General features: G+C 47.9%; 1 long non-coding RNA gene across 1 annotated transcript; it reads right to left on the bottom strand.

The window, feature by feature from the left end:
- Positions 1-1,321: 1,321 nt before the first annotated feature.
- On the bottom strand, positions 1,322-13,261 carry LOC137301430 (uncharacterized). The gene is made up of 3 exons (XR_010958286.1): positions 13,184-13,261; positions 5,914-6,001; positions 1,322-1,698 (listed from the first exon to the last, which is right to left on the bottom strand). It is a non-coding gene; the product is annotated as an uncharacterized lncRNA (long non-coding RNA).
- Positions 13,262-15,057: the final 1,796 nt, after the last annotated feature.

Below are 15,057 nucleotides of genomic sequence, written 5' to 3'. Positions count from 1 at the left end.
CTGCATCAAAGTTATAGATTTCCAAACAAGAATCTGGGAATAATTTCTTTTTGTTGATTTTTTTTCTTCTTTCTCCCTGCCCCTCTCCTCAGACTGCTGATTCACGCCAGTGATGTGGTTCAATGAGTGGCGAGCTCCTCCAATACCTCGTCCAGTGTCTGTCCTGTATGGGCGAGGCTAGACGGTGAGTGTCAGTAGGCTATTCAATCATAGAAGCATCACAGTTGAGCCCGATCCAGTCCCCACACATGTTCCTCTCGGCAGGAATATTGATTAGAAGCGGGAACCCTGATCGGTTTTGCCCCTCCCTCGTCCAGTGGTATCCAACTGCTGCTCCGACTGAGGTCAAATAACTCAGACTAAGTAAACCCTTTGGCTATATGACTGACTACCACAGCAGGCTGTGCCTATCCTCAGATGCCACTGGATAGAGGTCCAACAGTTCTGTTTGAATTTGTCCCTCTCCCTGCTCTTTAGAAGTTGGGATAATCCTGCCACCTCACAGCATTCCCTTACCTTTGTTTTTTTTGTGCCTTAGATCGAGAAACGGAGGGGAAACAGCACTGAATCCCAACTCGGTCAGTGTCCCACAGGTGTCGGCCGTGGCTAAGTGGGTAGCGCTCTCCCGCCTCTGAGTCAGACGATTGTAGGTTCAAGTCCCACTCCAGACACTTGAGCACCAAATCTAGGCTGAAACTCCCAGTGCAGTACTGAGGGAGTGCTGCACTGGCGGAGGTGCCGTCTTTTGGATGAGACGTTAAACCGAGGCTCTGTCTGCCCTCTCAGGTGGATGTAAAAGGTGCTATTTCGAATAAGAGCAGGAGAGTTCTCCCTGGTGTACTGGGCACTATTGCTCCCTCAACCAACTGATTGTCTGCTCAATATCAAATTGCTGTTTGTGGGATCTTGCTGTGCGCAAATTGGCTGCCACATTTCCTACATTACAACAGTGACTACACTTCAAAAGTACTTAATTGGCTGTAAAAAGCTTTGGGACGTCCTGAGGTCATGAAAGGCACTATATAAATGCAAGTTCTTTCTTTCTGAGGCATGAGTGAAGGCCTCGAGGCCTAAGGAACAGCAAATCTGCTGAGGTTCACAAGTGAAGGGGAGGCAAGCTGCAAGTGGCCTTCGGGCTGTATGATGAGTTCCACTGGCATATATTCTGCTGTGAGTTTATAGAGGCAACTCCGTGGAGATCTCTACAAACTTTAATTGGAAAGCTTACATCTGAAGAGGAAATAATTAAGCAGAGCACAGTTATTAGAGAAGCCTGTTTTAACTGATCTTACCAAGTGTAAAGATGCCACACTCCATTAAATTTAATTTTATTCTTTGAAACAGGATACAGTAAAATATATCACAATCATACAAGGGTAATGAAGCGTGACACATAATACACACTTAATTAAGGCAATCTCATTTACAAAATGCTTGTACAATTTATATACAATTCAAGGATCCTAAATAATCTCTCCAGACAAAATCAGCAGTGAGTTTTTTTTAAATTATTCAGTCTCAGGATGATGTGGGCATCACTGGCGAGGCCGGCATTTATTGCCCATCCCTCGTTACCCCTTGAGAAGGTAGTGGTGGGCCGCCTTCTTGAACCGCTGCAGTCCGTGTGGTGAAGGTTCTCCCACAGTGCTGTTAGGAAGGGAGTTCCAGAGTTTTGACCCTCGGACAATGAAGGAACAGCTGAAATATGTCCAAAAGATTATGTACAATAGTCTAGAAACGACAGTGATATTAACATATGGCAGTCCTTTGTTGGTTTTACTGTTATTTTAATGCCCCACACATCCATAAACGACTATCACAGTTATTTCTTGCCTAATGCCATTTCAAAAACACAAAAATGTCAACCTACCATGCTTTCATTGACCAAACATATTTCGCAGAAAGTCAATCATGAAGTTGATCCTTGAAAACTTTATTTAAAGATCATTTGAAGAAATTAAATAAGTTTAGTTGATCAGCTGCTTGCCTCTGATTCAGACTGGGTTTGACAGAGAATCGAAAAAAAGTAAGATTGTTAATTCATGGCATCACACAGCACAAAAGGAGGCCATTCAGCCCATCGTGTCTGTGCCAGCACTTTGAAATATGTATCCAATTAGTCCCACTCCCCCTGCTCTTTCCCCGTTGCCCTCCAATTTTCTTCTATTCAAGTATTTATCTAATTCTCTTTTGAAAGTTACTATTGAATCTGCCTCCACCGCCATTCCAGATAATAACAACTCAATGCGTTAAAAAAAAATCCTCCTCCTGGATCTTTTACCACTAGACCTATTATAGGTTGTTTCCAGTTTCTTGCTCTCCGTTTCTGAAGTCGTAGACTGGTGCTGGGTCCGATCACTCAAACAGTGCTGATCTCTCTCAAGGGCTCATTCATCGTGTGAGTCTCAACAGTAAGATAGCTGTCCTCACCCCATGTCCAATGTTGGGCATAGGACTGTAATCAGATGAGGGAACCCCGGCTGAGTTATCCCTTCCTAACCTATGGGTCCTGGTGACAATTGTGGCATTGCTACCATCGCCCCAGTTGATTCAGTACAGCACTGAGGATCGGACTGGGAGCTTCCTGGTCCATATGGCTCAGTTCAGGCCAATGCAGAGTTATTTTTAAATGCCTGAACTGAAGATTATTTCTGGGGCTGTCCCTTCTTAAAAACAACTGAGTGTGTATATGAGCACAGACACACAGTAGCTCTGCTCATGCATTCTGCCAATTTACATATCTCACCATATCTGTAGGTGAATGAGTCCTATCTGGGCAATAATTACAGGCTTGCCATAGCCACCCACACCTTAACAACAACAGCAACTTGCATTTATATAGCGCCTTTAATGTAGTAAAATGCCTCAATGCGCTTCTAAAGAGCATAATCAGACAAGAAAAAGACCGTATTAGGACAGGTGACCAAAAGCTTGGTCAAAGAGGTACATTTTAAGCAGCATCTGTAGAGGTAGAGAGGCAGAGAAGTTTAGGGAGGGAATTCCAGAGCTTGGGGACTAGGCATGCGAAGGCACGGCCACCAATGGTGGGGCAAAGGGAGTCAGGGATGCGCAAGAGGCCAGAATTGGAGGATCGCAGAGATCTCGGAGGGTTGTAGGGCTGGAGGAGGTTACAGAGATAGAGAGGGGGCGAGGCCATGGAGGGATTTGAACACAAGGATGAGAATTTTAAATTGGTGGCATTGCCGGACCAGGAGCCAATGCAGGTCAGCGAGCACCGGGGCGATGGGTGAACGGGACTTGGTGCGAGTTAGGATACGGGCAGCAGAGTTTTGGATGAACTCAAGTTTATGAAGGGTGCATGGTGGGAGGCCGGCCAGGAGAGCTTTGGAATAGTCAAGTCTGGAGGTAACGTCAGCACGGATGAGGGTTTCAGTAGCAGATGAGTTGAGGCAGGGACAGAGACGGGCGATGTTATTGAGATGGAAGTTGTTACGCTACCTCTTGACATTGATTCATCTGTACCGACTGTCCGAATGTAGCAGGGAGGGTAGTAGGTATCTGGTAAGTGTTGTATCCATTAATATCAAGTGATGGCGAGATCTCAGGCTCATTAATTCAACTTTGCAATACCCGAAACTAAGGCCTTAACAGCCGAATTTCAACTAAAATTTTTTTTTTCATGTTCAACTTTCTTCTCTCCTCCCCTCGCTTGCAATGGCCATTTTTCCTGTACGGTGTCAGCCGTGGCTCAGTGGGTAGCACTCTCACCTCTGAGTCAGAAGGTTGTGGGTTCAAGTTCAGTTCCAGAGACTCATGCCCATAATCCAGGCAGACACTTCCAGTATTGAGGGAGTGCTGCACTGTCGGAGGTGCTTTCAGATGAGACATTAAACTGAGACCCTCTCAGGTGGACATAAGAGATCCCATGGCATTATTCGAAGAAGAGCAGTAGAGTTCTCCCTGGTGTCTTGGCCAATATTTATCCCTCAACCTTCATCACAAAGACAGCTTCTCTGGTCATTATCACATCACTGTTTGTGGGAGCTTGCTGTGCGCAAATTGGCTGCCGTGTTTCCTACATCACAACAGTGAATGTCCTGAGGTCATGAAAGGCACCATGTAAATGTGAGTCTTTCTTCACCCAACCGACCATTCTTCCTTTGTAAGCCCATACAGCCAGTGCCAGCAGGCTATTTGACTGTGGGTGGCTTCACACCAGTCCTCGTGCACTTTCCAGCAAGGGTTACTGGATAACAAACACACGTTTCCTGCCCTCCATAGCGGAGGGACATTCCAGTGCCCAATTGTTTCTGCTATCTCAACGTGACCTATAATTGACCCTGGAACATTCTGGTTATTAGTGTTTACTGCACTGAATGTTTTTTAACCCAATTCGTTCCCTCTTTCCTCCTTTTAGTTTTGAATGTTCCTCTCCTAAATTTTTTGCATTATTGTAGTCGGTTAAAGCTGCACCAGGGAGTCACCTGTGGCCAGTCAGGGAACTGCACCAGCCATTGCACTTTCTAACCCATCTGCTTTTACCACAAGAAATACTAAAGTTAGGCCATTCAGCCCATCGAGCCCCCTCCTTCCATAGACCACGTACAATCTGACCTACCAGGGACTCTATTCCACCCAATTAATCTCCATGGGAAAGATCCTTCATAAATGCTCTCTAATCCCAAACGTAGCCAAGCCAAACTTCCTCCATCATCATATCTTTAGTACCTGAGCTCAGAGCAACTACAGGCAACGTTCCCCCACTCTCACTCCGGCTGTACAGTATTTGGTTCCTACAACCTACAACCCCATTCCCAGCCAGATACTTGTTATCCAACTCCATTCATTTGCAGCAGTCACTGACCAGAGGCAGCGCCAAAGGGGCGGATAAAAATTCTACGGATGATTCATTCCTTTACGGGGAACTGAAATAAAGCTCAGTCTGAAGCCACACAATTCGCAATATCCACGTCAGTGACAATAAGTTACGCCATCACCTCCAAGTCAAAAATCATCCCGACTTGGACAAAAATCACCCGTTCCTTCATCTGTCGCTGGATCAAAATCCCGGAACTCCCTCCCTAACAGCACTGTGGGAGTCCCCTCACCGCACAGACTGCAGCGAGGTGGCAAGAAAAAGGCCCACCACCACCTTCTCAAGGGGCAACTATAGGACGGGCAATAAATGCCGGCCTTGGAAGTCGCGGGTTTGGGAGGTGCTGTCGAAGAATCCTTGGCGAGTTGCTGCAGTGCATCCTGTAGATGGTACACACTGCAGCCACGGTGCGCCGGTGGTGAAGGGAGTGAATGTTTAGGGTGGTGGATGGGGTGCTGATCAAGCGGGCTGCTTTGTCCTGGATGGTGTCAAGCTTCTTGAGTGTTGTTGCAGCTGCACTCACCCAGGGAAGTGGAGAGTATTCCATCACACTCCTGCATCATTATTGTGCATTTGTCTGGTTATATGGTATTACCTATAGCGCAGTCTCCATGGTTATGAATGCAAAATATAAATTCTGTTTTGCTCCATAAGAACATCTGGTTCATTCTTCCCATCTTCAAAAACAGTTGAATTCTATAGTACTGATGTGGGATAAGATTTGCCCCACACTGGTGGAGACATTAGTGCTGATTTGAGACAGTAGACAAAAACATATTTTTAGCAACAGATTTTTTTTCTACAGTATGAATCACTTATCTTTACCCGTGTCAGATCTTAATGCCGCTTAACCAGGTCTTTACCAGTTTTCTGTCATCATTTGTACGGTTGATTGCTCTGTGGAGGGGATTGTACAGAGGTAACTCTGGCTTATTCTGTGGTGTGTACCTCTGCATCAATTACATCTCCTCATAAATCATTTGCTTCCAGTGTGACTCTGGCACTCAGGAAACACTGACAAAAACAACACTTGCCATTTGGTTCAGATAAATGTTCAATAAAAGAGAAACACTCACTGAAGAGACGTTGGGAATCCCTGCTGATTGCCCAGATGAAGAATTTCCAAGTTCTCCTTCAGCCCTGCTTATTGAACGGCCCATTGTCCTGACAGAGAAAGGACAGAATTCTAAATAGCGCAAAGCACAGTATCTGGAAACGGCCAGGTTAATGGCCAAAACTGTCTGGATAAGAGGTTCAGTAGTACAGGCGTCTCTCTTAAGCTGAGCCCATGTTAAGGACCATGTGGCTCAGTTTTACTGTACTCTGTAGCACTGTTTTTTTTTGGCTGGATTATTATTGTCTTGTTTGTTTCGCTCCCGCTCACCACCAGCACCCCCCCCCAACCCATCCATTTCACACCCGTCCCTTTTCCCCCTGCCTTCCTTGGATCACAACGCACACTAGACTCACTGTAAAATGTCCTGTCAGATAATCCGTCTGATAATCCAGCAGATCCTACAGAAATCTGCCAATTTATTTTTCTAATCGTCAGCTTCCTCCGCTCCTGGAGGCACTGACTCTTTGCTGGAGTTTGGTTCTACTGACACTGTCGCTCCTCAGGTGACAAGTCCAAGTGGCCATTCTCTATTTGTGAGCCCAGACAGTCAGTATTGATCAGCTATTTGGGGCGGGTGGGCATCGCAGCTCAGCCCGATTCTCTTCTTCGCCGATGTCCACATGCTCGAAGGAGCAGGAACCCTGGCTGAGTATTTTTTTTTCCCTCCATAACCCAAGGATGCTGAAGTAAACTATCGTTCCCTGCCCCGGCTTAGACCAGGAAACTCAACACTCAACCTTGGGATCAAACCCAGGATATTCCAGGTCTTTATGGCTCAATAGCGCACCCAGTGGCCGCTGCTGCAAAGTGCACACCTGTGGACATCAGATGAAGGGAGCATTGGGCTTGTCTATGATGCACCCTGTAGTCAAATAGCCCGTTGATGCTCACTAAAAAAAAATGGTCATTTGGGCCAGCTACGAGAGAGTGTCCCGGGCCTGGGGAACTATACCCCGGTGCATATCTACACCTGCAGGAGAGACGGATCAAATACCAGGGAGAAAGAATCGGAGGATGGGTGACAGCAGGTTGCTCTCACACACCCTCTAGTGGGAAGCTGAAGAACAGCAGGATTCTGCTGGGAACAGGCTTCACCAATGGGCAGACAGGAATACAATCAAGGGACATTGCTCTTTGGTAAAATGTCTTTGACGACTCTGCTAGATTTGAAAACAAGGATCATTATTTGAAAATAAGGTGTCAGCCGTGGCTCAGTGGGTAGCACTCTCACCTCTGAGTCAGAAGGTCGTGGGTTCAAGTCCCACTCCAGAAACTTGATGTGGAGATGCCGGTGATGGACTGGGGTGGACAAATGTAAGGAGTCGTACAACACCAGGTTATAGTCCAACAGCTTTATTTCTCCAAAAGCTTGTGATTTCAAATAAAGCTGTTGGACTATAACCTGGTGTTGTACGACTCCTTACATTTGTCCAGAAACTTGAGCACATAATCTCGGCTGACACTCCCAGTGCAGTACTGAGGGAGTGCTGCACTGTCGGAGGTGCCATCTTTTGGACGAGATGTTAAACCGAGGCCCCGTTTTCCCTCATAGGTGAGCATAAAAGATCCCACAGCACTATTCGAAGAAGAGCAGGGGAGTTCTCCCCGGTGTCCTGGCCAATATTTATGCCTCAACCGACATCACTAAAACAGATAATATGGTCATTTATCACATTGCTGTCTGTGGGAGTTTGCTCACAACCTCTAGCCCCACCCTTTATCCAGATTTAAATTTGATAAAGGCTGACCGCTCGAATCATCAATTGTGCAAAAACTTTAGTCTGCGTCACAGATTTTTATAAAGATTTAAAGAATAGTTTAGGCACTTGTAGCATCTTCCACTTACCCCAGCAGCCAATATGGTGCCAATACTCCAGAGTTATAACAGCAGCTGTTCGCACAACCTCGCCTTGCTGAGCGCTTGCCAGTATTTCACTGTAGGACGTGACAAGGGCAGAGGATGTAAGCCAGTCTGTTCACACCAGGCAGAATCCAGCTGCAGGGGCAGCAGCAGCTGGAGCACAGCTGGATCCAAATGAGCGATCAGAGACGGAGCAGCTTGTGCTCCCTGCTGTCTGATGTTTAGATTTACGTGATTTACAACACTGCTTTCCACACCCCCCCACCCCCCACTGACTTTCCGTCGAGCATCACAGTCGCAGACAGTCTCTAGTTCGAGGGTCAGTCTCTGGGCTCCCGGAGGGTGTCGTGCCACGGCGCGATGGGGCGATGGGGCTGCCATTCACCGCAGGGCGACCCCCTGTGTTCAAACATGCTCCCCTGGGCAGTGGAAGCCAGGACCTTACTCATGAAAGCAAACCACAGGGCTGATTGTTCTATTGAAGCTGCAGATTCTGTAGTTGCCCGCGCTCTCCCGATGCTGGGCTAGCCCCACATGCTAACAGCATCTCCCTGAACAGTCACTGAGAGGTGAGTAGGAACATTCAAACGCCCGAGTCCAGGTTGGCCAGCTAATGGGTAACTTCAGAAACAGCTTGAAGCAAGTCCGAGATGCTGTCAGGAAACAATCGAACCGGACACTGATTCACATCTGGAGTAACCGTGTTCAATTCTGGGAACTGCACCTCTGGAAGGATATATTGGCCTTGGAGGGGGTGCAGTGCAGATTCACCAGAATGATACCGGGGCTAAAAGGGTTAAATTATGAGGCCAGGTTGCATAGACTAGGCTTGTATTCCCTTGAGTATAGAAAATTAGGAAATGATCCAATTGAGGTGTTTAAAATGATTAAAGGATTCAGTGGGGTAGATAGAGAGAAACTATTTCCTCCGGTGGGGGGAGTCCAGAACAAGGGGGAATAATCTTAAAATTAGAGCCAGGCCGTTCAGGGGTGATGTCAGGAAGCACTTCTTCACACAAAGGGGAGTGGAAATCTGGAACTCTCTCCCCCAAAAAGTTGTTGAGGCTGGGGGTCAATTGAAAATTTCAAAACTGAATTTGATAGATTTTTGTTAGGTAAGGGTATTAAGGGTTACAGAACCAAGGCGGGTAAATGGAGATAAGATACAGATCAGCCATGATGTAATTGAATGGTGGGACAGGCTGGAGACTAGCCTACTCCTGTTCCTATGTACCTATGTAACAAGCTCGAGCGGCTGAATAGTTTGCTCACAACCTCTAGCCCCACCCTTTATCCAGATTTAAATTTGATAAAGGCTGACCGCTCGAATCATCAATTGTGCAAAAACTTTAGTCTGTGTTACAGATTTTTATAAAGATTTAAAGAATAGTTTAGGCACTTGTAGCATCTTCCACTTACCCCAGCAGCCAATATGGTGCCAATACTCCAGAGTTATAACAGCAGCTGTTCGCACAACCTCGCCTTGCTGAGCGCTTGCCAGTATTTCACTGTAGGACGTGACAAGGGCAGAGGATATAACAGGCTCAAGGGGCTGAATGGCCTATTCATGTTCCTATGTAACAGGCTCGAGGGGCTGAATGGCCTCCTCCTGTTCCAATGTACCAGAATCAAGGGGCTGAATGGCCTACTCCTGTTCCTATGTAACAGGCTCGAGGGGCTGAATGGCCTACTCCTGTTCCTATGTAACAGGCTCGAGGGGCTGGAATTAAAGATTAATCTCCTGGACACTGCTGCAAGCAAAACCCAGGAGAAAAATAATAGAGGAATAGGACACTATCAGTGCACCAGGAGCAGGACACTATCAGTGCACCAGGAGCAGGACACTATCAGTGCACCAGGAGCAGGACACTATCAGTGCACCAGGAGCAGGACACTATCAGTGCACCAGGAGCAGGACACTATCAGTGCACCAGGAGCAGGACACTATCAGTGCACCAGGAGCAGGACACCAACAGTGCACCAGGAGCAGGACACCGACAGTGCACCAGGAGCAGGACACCGACAGTGCACCAGGAGCAGGACACCGACAGTGCACCAGGAGCAGGACACTGACAGTGCACCAGGAGCAGGACACTGACAGTGCACCAGGAGCAGGACACTATCAGTGCACCAGGAGCAGGACACCAACAGTGCACCAGGAGCAGGACACCAACAGTGCACCAGGAGCAGGACACCAACAGTGCACCAGGAGCAGGACACTATCAGTGCACCAGGAGCAGGAAACTATCAGTGCACCAGGAGCAGGACACTATCAGTGCACCAGGAGCAGGACACTATCAGTGCACCAGGAGCAGGACACCGACAGTGCACCAGGAGCAGGACACTATCAGTGCACCAGGAGCAGGACACTATCAGTGCACCAGGAGCAGGACACTATCAGTGCACCAGGAGCAGGACACCGACAGTGCACCAGGAGCAGGACACTATCAGTGCACCAGGAGCAGGACACTGACAGTGCACCAGGAGCAGGACACTATCAGTGCACCAGGAGCAGGACACTATCAGTGCACCAGGAGCAGGACACCAACAGTGCACCAGGAGCAGGACACCGACAGTGCACCAGGAGCAGGACACCGACAGTGCACCAGGAGCAGGACACCAACAGTGCACCAGGAGCAGGACACTGACAGTGCACCAGGAGCAGGACACCAACAGTGCACCAGGAGCAGGACACCAACAGTGCACCAGGAGCAGGACACCAACAGTGCACCAGGAGCAGGACACCAACAGTGCACCAGGAGCAGGACACTATCAGTGCACCAGGAGCAGGACACTATCAGTGCACCAGGAGCAGGACACTATCAGTGCACCAGGAGCAGGACACCGACAGTGCACCAGGAGCAGGACACTATCAGTGCACCAGGAGCAGGACACTATCAGTGCACCAGGAGCAGGACACCGACAGTGCACCAGGAGCAGGACACCGACAGTGCACCAGGAGCAGGACACCGACAGTGCACCAGGAACACAACTATTATTATTTATTCGGTAAGGGTATCAAAGGACTATGGATTAAACACGGGTAAATGGAGTTGAGGTACAGATCAGCCATAATCTAATTAAATGGTGAAACAAGTTTGAGGAGCTGAATGGCCTCCTCATGTTCCTATGACACAAACTCAGTGGCCAGTCGAGCCGTGGAGCCTGATGCTGCCTGAGTGAGATGGACGATACTCATAAAGAAATGTCACACTTCGGCCTATCCTGCCCTCCTGCTTCGCAATGGAGGTCGGTGTGTCCGCAGTCAGAGAAAGTACAACAGCAAAAAGGTGGGGAATAGTAAGGAGACAGTGACCCCTAATGGTGAACCGGAGAGTTGCAAATAGAAAAAAAAGATTAACACCAAAGAAAGATAATTTTACAAATCTGTGCAGATTGGAAATTTGAGTGAGTGCTCCAAGTGATTTCACTGAGAGGCAAAGCTCCCGCCGGCAGTGTAAACACGCAAAATTACCCCTCAAACGTAACGTTTGATTGCAAGATAGAAAGAACTTGAATTTATATAGCAGCTCATCACATCTTTCAGAAATGTCTTTTTTGAAAAATTCATTCATGGGATGTCACTGCAAGGATGGCATTTATTGCCCATTCCCTAGTTGCCCCTTGAGGTGGTGGCGGTGGGCCTTCTTCTTGAACCGCTGCAGTCCGTGTGGTGAAGGTTCTCCCACGGTGCTGGTAGGAAGGGAGTTCCAGGATTTTGACCCAGTGACGACGAAGGAACGGCCGATGTGTGTCCAAGTCGGGATGGTGTGTGACCTGGGGGGGATCTTGGAGGTGGTGTTGTTCCCATGTGCCTACTGCCCTTGTCCTTCTAGGTGGTGGAGTTGGTGGATTTGAGGACCGCCATGTCTTCCTAATGTTAGTGTCACTATGTTACTATGTCAAAGGATTTGCTGGTTCCTCAGTTCACAGAAGAGGAACGCACTGCATGGATGGTCTGGGGCAGGGCGGGGCGAAGGGGATTGGTAAAGCAAAAAAAAACAGAAGTTCGCAGCAGGTTAGACAACACCTGAAAGACACACACCTGGGACAGGATCAAGCTTGGCTTTGATGCACCCCATGACCAAATAGCCCTTTGACACTCACTGTCCAGGCTGGCACATGAAGAACGGCCACTTCAACAAGGTGCTCCGCAGAGAATGCCTGTGGAACCGTACCCCAACAACAGAATACACTGACCGTACCCCAACAACAGAATACACTGACCGTACCCCAACAACAGAATACACTGACCGTACCCCAACAACAGAATACACTGACCGTACCCCAACAACAGAATACACTGACCGTACCCCAACAACAGTATACACTGACCGTACCCCAACAACAGAATACACTGACTGTACCCCAACAACAGAATACACTGACCGTACCCCAACAACAGAATACACTGACCGTACCCCAACAACAGTATACACTGACCGTACCCCAACAACAGAATACACTGACCGTACCCCAACAACAGAATACACTGACCGTGCCCCAACAACGGTATACACTGACCGTACCCCAACAACAGAATACACTGACCGTACCCCAACAACAGAATACACTGACCGTACCCCAACAACAGTATACACTGACCGTACCCCAACAACGGAATACACTGACCGTACCCCAACAACAGAATACACTGACCGTACCCCAACAGAATACACTGACCGTACCCCAACAACGGAATACACTGACCGTACCCCAACAACAGAATACACTGACCGTACCCCAACAACGGAATACACTGACCGTACCCCAACAACAGAATACACTGACCGTACCCCAACAACAGTATACACTGACCGTACCCCAACAACAGAATACACTGACCGTACCCCAACAACAGAATACACTGACTGTACCCCAACAACAGAATACACTGACCGTACCCCAACAACAGAATACACTGACCGTACCCCAACAACAGTATACACTGACCGTACCCCAACAACAGAATACACTGACCGTACCCCAACAACAGAATACACTGACCGTGCCCCAACAACGGTATACACTGACCGTACCCCAACAACAGAATACACTGACCGTACGCCAACAACAGAATACACTGACCGTACGCCAACAACAGAATACACTGACCGTACCCCAACAACAGAATACACTGACCGTACCCCAACAACAGAATACACTGACCGTACCCCAACAACAGTATACACTGACCGTACCCCAACAACAGAATACACTGACCGCACTCCAACAACAGAATACACTGACCGCACTCCAACAACAGAATACACTGACCGTACCCCAACAACGGAATACACTGACCGTACCCCAACAAGAGGGTAAACTGACCATACACCAGCAAGAGAGTACACCAACAAGAGAGTACCTCAACATTAGAGTACCCCGACCGTACCCCAACAGGAGTCGGTGCCTTCAGGAGAGGAGAGGAGGGGAGTTGCACAAAAGTTCTCAGCTTTGGTGCTGCAGGAAAGAGTGCGGCAGCACAGCCTGGTGTCGCTATTGAAAAATGATGAGCAATAATACTAAATCTTTACAATAACAAGTGAGGTAGTTACGGTTTGCTGTTCTCGCACAAATACTTAACGTCTCGACACTGAGTTCCTCTCTGTACTGTTTCAACCCATTTTAAAATAAGCAGGTGAACCTCTGGTAAACAGCACAGAGAGGAAATTGTTACAAGTGTGTGACATTAGGTATCAGCTGTAGCTCAGTGGGTAACACTCTCGCCTCTGAGTTAGTTAGGTCGTGGGTTCAAGTCATCAGTCCAGAGACTTGAGCACAAAATCTAACCTGAGACACCAGTGCGGCACTGAGGGAGTGCTGCACTGTCACAAGTGCCGTCTTTCGGATGAGACATTAAACCGAGGCCCTGCCTGCCCCCTCAGGTGGACGTAAAAGATCCCTCGGCACTATTTCAACGAAGAGCAGGGTGAGTTCGCCCCAGTGTCTTGGAGCCAATATTTATCCCTCAACCAACACCTAAAACCGATGATCTGGTCATTTATCTCATTGCTGATTGTGGGACCTTGCTGTGCGCAAATTGGCTGTCGTGTTTCCTACATTTACAACAGTGACTACACTTCAAAAGTACTTCATTGGGTGTGAAGCACTTTGGGATGGCCTGAGGTCATAAAACATGCTATATAAATGCAAATTTACAGATGCTGCCTGACCTGCTGAGTGCTTCCAACATTTTCTGTTTTTATATCTAATCTGTACGATACTTGACCTGGGAGTGTTTGATGCTATTGAGATGGGAAAGCAGTCTACTCCCAGTACTGTCAAATCTTATCTTGATGACTACATAAAAGATCACTGAATACACCACAATTAAACTTTTTTTTACTGGGACATTTTTCATTTTCAGCTTAAAGACTTGATTCCCCTCAGGACTCCAGGGTGAGAGAAAGGAAAAAATTAGCTAACATTCTCACTCCCAATCACCATTCGGTGACCCTTGTTGGAAAATGTGTACGTGGAAACTGGATGAGGACAGGGTTGGTCTTGACTGTGATATACCCTCCGCAGTTGACACTCACTGTCTCGCCTGACACGTGAAGACAGGTCACTTTGTGGGAGGTTACCATGAGGGTTCCTCTCAGTCAGGTGGCAAGCTTTGTTCTTTTTGTTTGTATTTCTGTTGTAGAATCTCACTCTCAACAATGCTCTCCAAAATATGAAAACCACGTTTGCTCTCGACCATGCTCAGTTGCAGTGTCCCAATCACAATAAGCACTCTTCAGGTAGAAGGCCACCTATTTTTATTATTGTTTCTCGGAATGTGGGCGATGTTGGCAAGGCCGCATTAATTGCCCCATCCCTAGTTGCCCTGAGAAGGTGGCGGTGGGACCTCTCCTTGAGCTGGCTCAGTCTTTGTGCTGATGGTGCTCCCTCCTTTTTTGGGGGTGTGGGGGGGAAGGGGTTGATGGGGTGCAGGATTTACATCAAGCCAGACTTGATGGACCAGCTGGTCTTTACCTCTTTTGTATGTTTGTACGCACTAGAGTTTCAGTGGTTTTATCAGCAAAACACTTCAAATATCAACTGGGAGTAGAATCATAGAAATGCTACATCGCGGAAGGAGGCCGTTCGGCCCATCGAGTCCGTGCCGGCTCTATGCAGAATCGTACCTTTCAGCAAACGTCGCAGCCCCTTCCATCACCATCCCTGGGTATGTCCTGTCCCAGAGGTGGCGGTACGGTGATATACAGTCAGGAGAGAGTGGCCCTGGGAGTCCTC

This window comes from Heptranchias perlo, chromosome 33 (assembly GCF_035084215.1).
Source record: "Heptranchias perlo isolate sHepPer1 chromosome 33, sHepPer1.hap1, whole genome shotgun sequence".
Classification (NCBI taxonomy): domain Eukaryota; kingdom Metazoa; phylum Chordata; class Chondrichthyes; order Hexanchiformes; family Hexanchidae; genus Heptranchias; species Heptranchias perlo.
This window is presented reverse-complemented; position numbering and strand designations above follow the sequence as displayed.